Source organism: Pteropus alecto, unplaced genomic scaffold (genome assembly GCF_000325575.1).
Source record: "Pteropus alecto unplaced genomic scaffold, ASM32557v1 scaffold270, whole genome shotgun sequence".
Lineage (NCBI taxonomy): Eukaryota > Metazoa > Chordata > Mammalia > Chiroptera > Pteropodidae > Pteropus > Pteropus alecto.
The window spans coordinates 10,528,163-10,542,931 of NW_006430735.1; positions in this window are offsets into that span (position 1 = coordinate 10,528,163).

Genomic DNA, 14,769 nt, shown 5'->3' on the forward strand with positions numbered 1-14,769 from the left:
CTCTTTCCTAACAACAAATGAAAAACTTAATGGACTGAGTAATCAACAAATTTTTTTGTATCTTTAAGATAGAGGAAGACACAGGTCAAACAGCTGTCCCCACAACTGGAGAGACAGACAGATGAATACAGGGAGGCACAGCTTACCAGAGGTGAGGCTCACTAGCTGAAACTACCACAGGTAAAACTCAGCTATAATTGACAAATTGCCGAATGCTCAGCATAAACAACTCAGAGTTAAACTCCAAGGGACTCAGTCATGGAGGACCCACAACACTGTAAGTTTTATCTTCAGGAAACAGACCGGGTTCCTACAATAAATATCCCCTCCTGCTTCCACAGGGGGAGGAGAAAGGGACCATTTTGAAATACTCCAGAGCACGCTGTTCGTAAAAAGGCTTGCCCTCAGGAGAAACTAGTTAAACAGAGTGTACCCTTCTGGGCAAGGGAAATATCAAACTCCAGCCTACGCTAGCCATATGTCCTATCTAACTGCAGGGAAAAAAAGAGAAACACTTGTGACATTCACAGGCCAAAGGCACAGGCTCACTAAAGGCTGAAATCTAACCATAGGACTTTGGAACACTTCCCACACCTCACCACCACATTACTAAAGCCTTGTTTACAGCAGGTCCTTTTACCCAGTATATCATGTACAGCTATCAATAAAAAATTACAAGGCGTACCAAAAAAGAAAATATACAATTTGAAGAGATGAAGCAAGATCAGAATAAACAAAGAACTCAAAAAACTCAACAATAAGAAAACAAATGATCCAATTTAAAAAATGGCCAAAGATTTTAACAGAAATCTCACATAAGATATACAGATGGTAAATAAGTATATGAAAAGATGCTCCTTGTCATATATCATCAGGGAAATACTAACAAAAACAATGAGATACCATTATACACTCATTAGAATGACTAAAATCTGGAACACTGACAACTCTAAATGCTGACAAGGATGTGGAGCAACAGGAACTCTTACACGTTGCTGACGGGAATGAAAAATGGTACAGCCGCTTTGGAAGGCAGATTGGAAATTTCTTACAAAACTAAACATATTCTTACCATAGATCCAACAATGACACTCCTTGGTATTTTCCCAAGGAGTTAAATATTTATGTCCATATAAAACCTGCACAAAGATGTTTATAGCTGCTTTATTCATAATTGCCAAAATGTGGAAGCAACCAAGATGTCTTTGAGTAAGTAAATGGATAAATAAACTATAGTACATCTAGACATTGAAATATTATTTAGCACTAAAAAGAAATGAGCTATCAAGTTATAATAAGACATGGAGGAAACTTAAATGGAAATGAGTCAATCTAAAAAGGCTATGTATGTTTCTAACTATAGAACATTATGGAAATAGTAAAACTATGGAGACAGTAGAAAGATCAGTGGCTTCCAGGGGTATTGAGGGGAGCACAGATGAATAGGCAAAGTACAGAGGATGAGGGGGCAGTGAAAATACTTTGCATAATATTATAATGATAGGTTTATGTCACTATACATTTGTCCAAACTCATAGGATGTACAACACCAAGAGTGAACCATAAGGTAAACTATGGGCTTTGGGTGATTATGATGGTTTCAGTGTAGGTTCATCCTGATTCTCAGATCAGGATCTTTTTATTAAAAACAAAAATGTCCACTCTGGTGAGTGATGTTGATAATGAGGGAGGCTGTGCCTGTGTAGGGGCAGGTGGTATAATGGGAAGTCTCTGTAACTTCCTTTCAATTTTGTTGTAAATCTAAAATAGCTGTTAAAATAAAAAATCTTTAAAAAGAACTGTATTAAGAAAATGATATCAGTATCTAGAATCTGTGTTACAGGATTGGGGAAAGCCCACAAACCCCTAGTAAAAGTGCACATTTATACCTCCTCCAAACTCACTCTCCAAGATGTACAAGAGGGACCAATAGAATTATTCCATAGTTGAAATTTCCCCAGAATAGCTAAGTATATTCTAGTTATTCCCATAGATATAAAGCATGAATACAACAGCAATCTCTAGGTACCATGTCAATTACTAGACCAAGGTACTTCACCAATTTTAATAGTTTCAAATTGAGTGTTCAACTTCACTGTTGATTAACATCTACAATAACTTATATCTCAAAAGAAACCAAGCTCGAACATTATATTCTATTTACACATATTCAAATATTATATTTTAAGATTTCCTGTTGCTCAAAAGCAATCTTAGATCATGATTTTAGGAAGCCATTGTTTAATGAATAACCCTGGTTGGTGGGAAGAGGGGATGGATATGTGGCTCAAGAATGACTGTCTCTGAAAATTAAAACTTAAAAAGCAAAGATGCTTATAGAAGAAAATATGTCTTGACTCTAGCTCCATATCATTATCCTTTTCACTATTCTAAGTTTGGGCAAAATAGGCAAAAGGAAAATGATATAAAGTTCACAATAAAATAGAGATGGTCACTCTCTGCACACATAGAAAGATGATTAGAACAATGAGGCTAGTTAATTAATGGGTAATAGACATTCTTGACCCTGTGTTAAGACACAAGGCAAAGTTCCACATTGCGTTTCCTCTAAGTTGTTTTTAATTCCATTAGGGATCGCTCACAGATGAACCAATTATACCAGGTAGTTTCTTCTTTCCTCTTTCATTTAGACAGCTATCCCTCTAAGACTTGGCCCATTAAAAAATAATCTTTAAAATCTGAATGTTCTAGACGTGAAATTTTGTTAGTACCATAAACAGTCCTAGAATTTAGATCTTATTAAATTATTATATCAGATAATGGGTGCAGAGACTATAAAGTTCAGGAGATTATCAAGTTGAAACTTGACATGTAAAGAAACTACATGCCCCTTAGTTATAGGAATATAAACATAAAGATGTAAAAGATAAGTCTTTCTTAGTAGCTCACTCAAAATCAAATGAAATAAATTTTCAGAAATAATTCCAAAAACATTCTTGACATTGACTATGATCATGTGGTTAGCACACTTTTACCTCTATCCAAATTGTTTTGCTTTGCAGCCAGAACAGCAAAGAACTCAAATCCTTGAACATGAGACAATTCATGTCCTACACTGGATCTCTGATTGATAAATAATGTTAAAGCTCAGAAAGCTGGTTCTCAGATCAGGGTCTTTTAATTAAGAACCAACATCTTACCACATTTCAGAAGACTTGTAGTCCCTGGGGTAGGAAAAGGAAAAATGCAGATACTTTTTCCACATTTATCTGGAATTGACAAAAATACTTTTTGCCCATGCCATGAGCCTTTTCTGGTTGCTTGTCCTCCCACACTCTGTCTATTAAAGCACATCCATTTTCTATGTTCACCACAAGGCTAACATCTAGGTCCTTCCCAAGCTCCTTTTCCTTTAAACTCCATGCCTACTGTAATTCATGCACTGTAATTCAACACATACCAGTTGGTGTCTAGCCTTTTTTGGTCCTTTCATGTTTATGCCTTATGTCCTCACAATGATGTAAGTTCTTTGGTTTCAGGAAGAGTATCTTGTCTATCTCTGTGCCCCCAGACTTTGCATGACTCCTGGGGCCTGGTAAGGTCTGAATATGCGCTTATTCTTTGCTTGATTAATTGGAGTGCATAAACTAGGAGAAGGAGATTCCTGACAAACTGAAATAGCACTGAAAAAAAAAGAGAAATGAGGAGGGCTAGAATTCCTTTAGTTTTTACTTCAAAGTTTACTGCTAGCCATAGATAAGCTGCTATTACAAATCTCTGCCAATGTCAGTCATTCTTTTTCTTTAATTTCTTATGTTTTTCTGCCTAGTTTCTCTAAAGCAGCTTCCTCTATGATTTTTACTTTTCTACAATTTCTTTCTATGAATCCCTAAATATTTCTGAAGGCCATTCTATATGGTTCTCAAAAAAACCAAGTGAGTATCTCACCTGGATAACTATATCATATCCATGACTTTAATTCCAAAGAGAAGACATATATTTCCCCAATTTGCAATTTTTCAGAATACAAAATAACTTTTACAAAATTATCATTTCTTAATTTATGTTACTCATGTTATCATATTACCCAACGAGGGGTCCATTTTGAAACTCAAATTTAATCTGAGAATGATGCTTCCCTCAAAAGTTTGAAGAGTTTAAATCTTCTCTCTCCCTATTAAAGTAAAAACAGATGAAATAGGCACTGGGCCAGCAGACAAAAGTAACCAGAGAGAAGCAGCTTGAGGGACCAGCAAGCGGGATAGAAGCTATTCCTGGGTAATGACTGACTGCAGCAGGCATTTTGCAGAGCATAGTCACAGAAAGCAAAAAACCATTAGAAATCAATTAGCAAGAACATTGCTATTTCATATGCAAACTCAGGCAGTAACAGAGATTCAGACACAATATTTATTAAAGACCCTTAATACAAGGAATTGGCCATTTTTACATAGAATATTAATGGGGCAGGAGAAGCAGCTTACCCAAGCATGAGGGCAAGAGAGATCAGAAGGTCCCAAACAGGAAGGATTCCCTTGGCAACAGTAGCACCTAACTAATTTTATCAAGTCCTAATGAGGAGGAATTGGGACTTATTGCCAGAATTTCACTTTATATTGTTTTGTAGTTGGGGCTGTTAATGGTCAGTTATTTCAAAAAGTCATTTAAAGCAGCAGGCGTGAAAATAATGATGTATCTTACACACTTTATTTTCATTTGAAACATAAATGCACATATAAATATTTTTACATAGGGCTGGAGCTGATTACATTCTGGGTCATAGTTCTTTCTTTCGTGAACCACAGCCACAGGCATTGACTATTTTCTCTGATTTCAGTGCCTTTAAAATGAAACAAGAACTTAATTAAGTGTACTTGTACAACAACCTGAATGCAAAATCCTTCCAGAGTCATACATTCTGTCTTTTGTCTCACCTACCCTACATCTAAATATTTTTAGTAACTCTTCTTTTTCAAGTATTACCTAAGCATCTAACTTAGCTTTTATAGAATCAACAACAGTCTCTTTCTTTTCACACTTACACGTCATTAGTTTATGTATTGTTTAATTAAATTACTAAAACATAATAAAAATAAAACAATTAACAAGTTCAAGAATAAACACAACTAACCCTTGATTGGCACACAAATTGACTGAGGGGAGCATACTAGACAGGACACACTAGCTACAACCATCAAGCTTGTCGTAGGCACTATTCACCAAAGGAATACAGAATTTCAGTTAATTTGGAGGTGACTGAGTGGGAGCTGATATCTTATTATGTTTGACATAAAATTTTCATTGTCTAACTTCACAATTGAAAGCTTAAATCTTTCCTCAGTTTTTGATGGCAGTTCAGCCCTATTCATGTAACCCATGTTTTCCTGGGTCGCACTCCTACAAAAGGGTCATAAAACAACAAAAAGATGGAGTCCTTCTGGCTCAGCCTCACCAATTGAATTACTGGTTGGTAAGCCCCATTTCATTCCTCTTGACTCTGGAAATTCCTAGAAGGTTACTAGGGTAACTTACTCATAAATACAGCTTCCTGGATCCTACACAGAATCTTCTACTGCTCCCAGTGAAACTGGCCTGGAGGAGGCGGTGTGGCCTTCCTTGGTCACTCTGTCCTTCACTCAGCATGCGCCATCTTCTTCCCCTGGCACTAATCACCATGCTGTGAGACTTTCCACTCCCTGCCTTGTAGCTTTGATTTCAGATCCTTCCACAGCCAGTTTGAGAGAGGAGGAAAAAGCAAAGCAGCCTTCAATCCTGAGTCTTATTTATCATGAAGCTAAAGAAGCTTGAGTTTTTGGTCCCTCATTTGCCCCATCTTTTTCGACAGCACGTGCTTATTTTTGTATTCTTTTCTTTAAAAACTGCCCTATAAATGTTTAAGGGTGTACCCTGCTTCAACCAATTTCTTTCATTCTAATTTATTTATGAGCCATAAGCAGTCCTTGATATCTTAGTATTTCACAGAGATCAGAGTAAAATACTTTTTAATTTTAACATCATCTGGCACAAGTCTCAACAGAGGTGGTGGGACTGAGGACAATCTGAGCAACCCTTCACTGCTCTTCAAAATATTCCCTTCTGTCCCCATTTGGGAAAGCTTACTAATGTCTCACTGAGTTTGCTGGCATTGACTCTATCCCCTCACCTCAGGGTGAGTCTCTTCGCTTAAAGCTACTTGATCTCTCAATCATATTGAACTTTTTGGTGGACCTTCCTTCCTTCCATCACCCATGAACATTAGTGAGCATGGCATATTTTCACGCATTGCACTCAGACTGTGGTAACTCACTCTTCTCCATTAACCCTTTTGTGCCCTTTATAAAGTCTTGAGTGAAAGAACTCTTCAAAGCATTGTTTGATACAAATGTAGGACCCTGGCTGGCAATTGCAGCAAGTGTTGGTGCTTGAACAGGTATCTGAGAAAGCCAGAGTTGGACAGTAGTTAAAACAGTAAAAGGAGATTTATTCAGAAACTATGGCAATAAGGGGAAAGAGACCTCGGTGTAGAACTGGGCTCAATTCCAAATACAACAAAAACAAGTAGAGATTTATAGCCAAAAAGCAGGTTGGGGGCAGGAAAGGAAGATCAGTAGATGGAAAATTACTAAGAGGAAATATCACAGGCAGGGGGAATGTTTGCTAAACTGATCTAACAGAATTCTTGCTGAAGGCAGGTCAGGGTGGTCAGGTATCACTGGAGAATAAGGATGTGGGGTGGAGATGAGGAAATTTGCTCCAATTTTGAGGATGAGGAATTCTCCTTAAACTGACTTAGCAGGATCCTTTTTACAACTTGACACTTAAGGACAATACCCAAGGATAGAGCGTAGTTAAAAAGGGACTCAGAAGACCTGGTCAGGGAAAGAATCTTTGTCTCAGAATTACTGTCTCATCCTGAAGCTTCACTTTTTTAGCAGCAATCAAATCAGGAAAGTTAAAGTAACATCTACAATCCATCAAGAAATTCTCCAGTTAATGCAAGTCTGTACAATTTGTAAGAGGAAGAAAGGAAAGCGTGTATGATTCAGATTGAGCAACTTTAAGACAAGACTTCTAAAAGCAGAAGACTGGTCAAGAACAAAGGCACATTTTAGGAAAAATGAGGGGCCATGGCCTGGAGAGCAGCAGCAACACACTGCTGGTAAGGAGAAAGACATCTCCACAGAAGTAGGTTCTAGACTAGGCTAACTTTATTAGAATTTAAATTTCATGGACCCTAAAGTTGCTCTCGAATCAGTTAAATGCATACATAAGAAATGAGAAACTATCAGGAAATGTTGGGCCTTGATAGGATGATCATTAACTCTCAGATCTGGAGGCAATGTTTTCAGCCACATGGAAACAACAGTTATATTCGAATCGCTTAGGACCTTTGCCAGTGGCCAAAGATAAACTTATAATGTCAAGTAGCACACCACCAAGATCCGGAAACCTCAGCTGTGAAGCATCATGAAAATATCTGCAAGGAAGCAGTGGCAGGTTTCAGGGGAGGCAATCAGCTTGGTGCCACACAATGGAAAGAAGAGCAGCTGGGTCACTGATGACCCTGTGAGAAAGTGGTTCTTCACTGAGGCAAGTCTGCCTCCAAAGGACCATTTGGCAATGTCTGAAGACATTTTTGGTGGTCACGATTAGGGGAAAGTTGCTAATTACATGTAATGAGTAGTATCCAGAGATACTGCTAACCATTCTACAATGCAGCCCATCCACCCAACAAAGAAGTATTTGGTCCAAAATGTCAACAGTGCTGAAGTTGAGATATCCTGTCACAATGCTACTCAAGTACTCTGTGTGCCTAATCTCAGGCCATGACAACAACCAATGATATGCTGTAATCAAAGCCATCGTTTGAGAGAGAAAAGATAAACAATTTCAAATATATTATGACTTCAAAGGAAGGAAGCAAGTGGATGATAAAGAGTATTTTATATTTCTAAATTTCCATTGGTTAGCATAATATATATTTTTTGTTCTAGAACATTCACCCTTTCTGTTCTCTTGTTTTCCCCACTTCCTTCCCTCAACCCTTCCCTCTCCTGTCCCACCACTAACCTTTAAGACCACATCAGATCTACCTGAGATATTATTCAGAATGCTTTGCAGTCCGGAAACCTCAATGGATATCTGAGGATATTCTGAGGTAGTTGTGGCCATTCTAATCATAGATAGGAGATAGTCTGTCTGATGTGGGAATTATTGATCAAATTTTAAGGACTTATAATCACCTCAGACATAGTTGGAGATATTTAAGTGAAAAATCTAAAAAGATGGCAGAGTTATAAGATGTGCCCTTAAATTCGCATTTCTCTCTTCTCTTACCTGTTCCTTATTTTTCTCCTTGTAATCATAAAATATATCTTGTCTACAAATGATAGGTATATATGACCCGTGCTTGCAAGCCATGTTATTCTGCAGATTAAACCAAAGCAAATAATAAGGTCTTGACAAGTACAAATATTCTATTTCCAGGTTGCTATTGTGAATGTCAAATGTTCTCAAAGTCTCTCCCAATGATTGTGGGGCATGTCCTAGAGTATCACCTGTGCTCACATTCACTCCTGCCAACCTCACGGTGCTACACTGAGCCATGAGCATTCTCAGCTCTGCTGTGGCAAAGCTGCCACGCTACAGGAAACCATTTCTGCCCCTGCTGCCAAGTGATAGCAGTGACTCAAGTTTCTGTGTCACAATGCCAAATAGGATCTCCCACTAGAATGTCTGTCCCCCATCACTGTATTATTTTCCATTATGGCATACTAGTTCTTTTTCTGAAAGGGACTATGATCATTTAATACCTGTGCCCCATTCCACACTGACTGACTCAAAGTCTCTGAGATATGGTCAAGACTTTGCATCTTCTTATGCTTCCCAGATTATCCTTATGCACATTAAAGTTTGTGAACACATGCTTCCAACACCTTACAGAATTTTAATAAAGTCACTTCACCATCTTCATTTGTAGGCCTCTCTCCTTTGGACATAGATATGATGATGACGACGACGACGACGACGATGATGACAATAACAGTAAGAACACAAAAATAAGGCACAGAGATTAAGCATGTCACCTCAAGTTGCATAGCTAGTAACTGTCAAGACAATGATTAGAATCACTTCCAGGCCAAAGGCCTGGGCAAGAGGGTCAACCTGAGTAAAAACATGCTAAGCTCCAATTACATCTACTCCTTTCTAATGACAGGGCATTATAACAGGACCAGACTCTTCTGTCTCTGTTACTTCATCCTTGAGCAGGAGTCTCCACTCCTAACTCCCAAGAGCTCCCATAACTCAATACATATCCCATCTTTTCTGTATCCCAGAAGTGCTCATGGCTTAGATTTAAGCTGAGATACTCCTATCCTGCTACATTATCAACCTGCACACCTGCCCATATCCATTCTCCTTACACAACACCTCCAACACACGGTTATATGAACCCAGAACAGGTCAAATGATCTCATTCATTCAGCCTGCAGTGCAAAATATCCTTCCTTTGCGGCAGATCTTTTCTTTCTCCTAAGAAAGGGTACAGTGAAGTAATTAAAAGGATGGTCGCTGAAGGCAGCTTGTCTGAGCTCAGATCCCAATTCTCCCACTATCTAGCTATGGGATTTTAGGACTTAAAACATCCTCTTATCGGTTTCCTCAGCTTTAAAGTTGGAAGAATAATAATACCTAACTATAGAGTTCTAGTGAGAATTAAATGTTTTTGTTTTTATATAAAGGTGCACATGTAACTGTGTCCAGCTCATCGAAGGCATCACATAAGTGTCAGCTATTATAATTAACTTTTTAAGTTGTAAATTTCACCAGGAAAAAAACAGCTTTTATATTTCTTCCTGTTAATTCATAGAAATACAGCACACAAATAAATGTGAATAATCATACAACTGAAATAAAAGCTTTGCAAATAGTTACCATTTTTATAGCATTTCTCTCAAATATGCTTGCATCTGTTCTATTTTATTTTTTTAAGGTCAAAATTTATCAAATTAATTTCACAATCCATTATTAGGCCCCAATACACAGTTTCTAAAACATTATATATGTAAATTGCATGAAGGAAGTCACTATACCTGTTTTGTTTAACCTTGTAACCCTAACTTTCTGGAACAGGACATGGCACATAATAGGTGCTCATTTATATGTGTTGGATAAATGAGTTCTCATTTTACTAGCATTTAACATAGAAACAAGGAGAATCTTTTTGTCCTTCTCTGGTGTTGACATGTGAAAGACAGAATCCTTTTTACTTTCTACAGAATCCTTTGATGAAATTCCCAGGAAAAGCCATAGAAAACCATTAAAATGTAAAGCTTGTTTAGAGGATTATCCCAGTTGAAGTGGGCCTCAGTATTAGCACGGTAGCCAAAATTCTTGCCTGTGTCATTAATTTGTGATTTTCTTAGAGAGATGGGAAATTCCGGTCATAATTTTTATTGTTATCCTTGATTTAAATTTTTCTATTTAAATCATCACATTTGGAATTGTAGACAGTCCTTGTTATCTATAATTGCATATTTCCTTTAAGATGACTAGGGTGATAATTCCCATTTGTGTAGGTTTTTGACATATTTTAAAATATACTAATCAGTCAATGTAGTTCAGTTCAATTTTTGAGTTTCACTGAGAGCTATATCTAGCAGGTAAATTGGAGAGACAGGACTAATAAAGGAAATGATAGTTTTTACTTTGTTACTATTTAATGAGTTTCCAGGCTCTTGCCTGCCTCATCCCACCACAAATACACACACCCACACTACTCTGTAGTGATATCTGTGTTTAAAAAGTAATGACACCAGAAAGACAATATTATGTAATAGAAAAGAAAACAAGAATAAATAAATAAACTAAAACTAAACCACAGCATTGCAATCAGGTGGATCAAGGTTCAAATCCTCCCCACACTTTCTAGTTACATTTCTTATCTCTGGTTTTCTCATCTGCAAGAGGAGGCTGATACTGTCAAAATCACAGGGTAGTTGTAAGGGTACAGTGGGTTAATACATGTAAGGGAACTGCTTTGGGGCCTTGGAAAATACAATCATTCACTGTAAAAGTTAGTTTCTTCTCCCCTATCCAGGTGGGGTACCTGGCCTATGGGTCTTGATCCAGTCTACAGACCAGTTCACTCTCAAGTCACTTGTTGATGAAGCTGAACTTTATTTCTAAAAATAATGACGCAGTTTTTGACATTCAGTTCAATTCAATAAATATATATAAAGTGCCTTCTATGTCCAAGTTTCTGTAGCTAGTTGTTATAGAAAATGGAGGAAAGAAATAAAAGAAATTGCTTCATGCTTTGAAGAAGCTTCAAATTTATTTGGGGAGGGTGGGTGGGAGGAAGGATATAATTAATTAACTAACACAATAATACAAGTAGTATAGCTACAAGTGAGAAGCAATTAAATCTAATTGGTTGAGGGGCAATTCACAAAGATTAGCAAGGAGATGGCACTTGAATTAGTGTGTATTTTTTAGGTTGTGATGGTAACAAGAGACTTCTAGTCTAAAGCAATAACATGAGCAAACACGGGTAAGTCAGCTAAGTTGTGATATTCTAGGCATGAAAGGATGACAGCCTGCACAGGACAATGGCAATGAGAATGAGAATGGAACAGAAGGTTGGGGGAACAATTTCAGAGTTTAAACAAATAATTGCAAAATAGGTCATACTGCAGAGAACAGCAACATACTTTGCAGTGATATCTGTGGGATGCTTCAGGTTGTTATATAAACCTGTTTATGAAAGCCTTTCTTTCCAAATAATTCCTTCCATTTTCTACCTAGTTGTCTAAATATGTTACAATGGCTAGATGCCCCCAAAATTTTAAGAAGAGAAGTAATTATTGCTTCTTGTTTCATTTTCTTTGTTTTTTGAAAAGTTTTCTTTATGCATTTCAAATCACATTGACCTTTTTATATCCCAATATTATATTATAACTTAATTTTTATTTAGCAACCAACTTGTTCTTATCTTGTAACATTACCACTTACCAGATTCTTCAGGACTATAAATCTGATTCAAGTTCTTCCCAGATGTACTAGTTTACATTCTCCCACTTTAATCTCATTTTGATTTAAGTCCATATTTGTAACCTTTTTCAAGTTCCAGATAAGTAGTTTCTAAGTCATTATCCATGTTTACAACATTGGCTAATATAGCATCATTTCAAGAAATATTAATGTGCTGCTTACTCCTGCAGATATTAATTGAAGAATTGAAAAAAAGAAGTGGAAGCAATATCTTCTCCCACAGCATCCAGGATGCCCTCCGTCCCCTTTGCAATTTATCAAGCTCTTTAATCTACTGTTTTGTGGACAACTTTTATTATTTACAACTTTTTGTTATCCAATCTCATTTAAACTACTCCCTTCCCTTCCCCCAAAATGAAATACAGTATAGTTTATATAAAAATCAGTTTTCGAATTTTTTTTTTCTTTTTTCTTTTTCCATCTCTTTGGAGATTCTATTAGAAAAGCGGCTCTTCAAAAATCTTTTTCTGTCCTTTTCTTTATTGGTCCACATAGTTGTTTCAAACAGACACACAGAGGGAATGTCTCCAGGGGAAGATCAGCTTGCTGACCACGGGATTCACAGACCTGCTTGAATTTAATGAATATAGTCTAGCCCTGTGTCCATCCTTATTGTGCTCATTGTGTCCTTATTGTGTCCATCTGTAACTTTGTTGCCCTTCAGATATTTGCATACTTTTTTCTCATTTACAATAAATTTTATTAAAAATACATTTTACAGAGACTTTATAATTGCACTAGTTGAGGAATCTAGATATACTAATAAGAAAACATAATAGATATATGAAAATAATATGAAAAGATAATTTACAAAACAGGGATGACAGCTGGTTGACAAACAAAAGAAAAAGAATCAACAATTTTAAAAACATAAGATATTGTTTCTCAGCTAATAAAGGGGAATATTTTTTAGTGACAATACTTATCACTGGGAAGACCCAGAGATGCTGGTATACTCATATATTAGATTTAACTATAGAAATGAGAACAACTGTTTTGTAAATAATTTGGCACTCTGCATGAAAATTTATGAAAAAAATGTCATATCTTTTGTCAGTAATCTTACATCTGGGACACTCACTTAAGAATATAATATGGAAAAAATATGCGAGGAACATATCGATGATGGCTTTCTATCAGTGAAAATGCTAAAACTACCTGAATGTCCAACAATAAGGGAATAAATATTGAAATTACAAAACATTCACTGAAAGAACTTATATAAAAGTTCTCAAAATTGATATCAATGAAGACTATAAACATTGGAAAATGTTAAGTTGAAATATAGTTTAAGGACACAAAATGGCAGATTTAGTGCTACCACAAAAAATATATGAAGAAAAAATCTGGTTATATAATGAAATTTTGAAACAAATAATAAAAAGGCTTAAAGTAATTTTGCAGGTTTGAGGATGAGGGTTTCCTTCTATTTTCTTGTTTTCCTTAACCATGTTTATTTTTTAAGAAAATTTTAATTGGTGAATATTTATTGGGCATTTACTATGTTCTGGGCACTATGCTACTTAGGCCTTGGAAATACAGAGACAAAGAAGACAGATATGGCCCCTGCGCTTACAGCGCACAGGATCATCAAGCTCTGGATACGTGGGGTCATTCTTGACTCGCCTCTCTCTTTCATCACACCCCAGAGCTAATCCACCAAAAATATTGTTTGACTTTAATATCAAAACGATGATTAAAATCCAACCATTCCCCATTATCCTCGCTGTAACATTCTAGTCCAGTCACCATCATCTTCTGCCTGAGTTACTCTTACAGCCCCTCTGATAGACAAAATAATGCCTCCCCTCCAACAAGATGTCCATGTCCTAAGCCTTAAAACCTGTGGCTATGTTTCCATACATGGCAAAAGGGACTCTGCCTATACAATTAAGTTAAGGACTTTCAAATGGAGATTTTATCCTGGGTTATCTGAGTGGGCCCAATGTGATAACAACAGTTCTTATAAAAGAGAAACAAGAGGGCCAGAGTCAAAGAAGATACTACAAAGAAAGAAGAGGTCAGAGTGTACAATTTTTGGAAGGAAGCCACAAGCCAAGGAGCGTGAGCGGCCTCTAGAAGCTGCATAACACAAGGGAACAGATTCTCCCCTACAGCCTCCAGAAGAAATGCAGTCCTGCTGACAACTTGATTCCAGCCTGGGGAGACTCATTTCAGATTTCTAACTTCCAGAATAGTAAGATCATAAATTTGTGCTACTTTAAGCCACCATCTTTGTGGTAATTTGTTATAGCAGCAATAGGAAACTAATACTAACCTCCTAATAGGTTTCCTCCCTCTTATCCACGCTTCTTTACATTCTTCTCAATCTAACCGCTGCAATGACCTTGCTAAAACCAAAGTCATCTTACTCCACCGCTTTCTATTTCACTTGGAAGAAAAACCAAAGTCCTTACAATGACCTATGTGGTCTTACATGATTGATCTTCTTTTCTCTTTGACCTCATTTCTTAATATTCTCACCTCCCTGATTCCGTTCGAAGTCATACTGGCACCCTTGGTATTGATGAAGATTGCCAGAGGTATTCCTGCCGCAAAACCCTTGCACCGGTAGCTTTCTCTACCTAGAATATCTTGTCCCCAAACACTCACGCAACTATTTCTCTTGTGTTCCTCTGGCCTTTTTTCATGTGTCGTCCATCAATAAAAGCTACCCCAGCCATCCTATTTAATGAGGCAATCTGAAACCCCATCCCCAGTACTCCACTCTTACTCTACTTTTCTGTTCTTTTT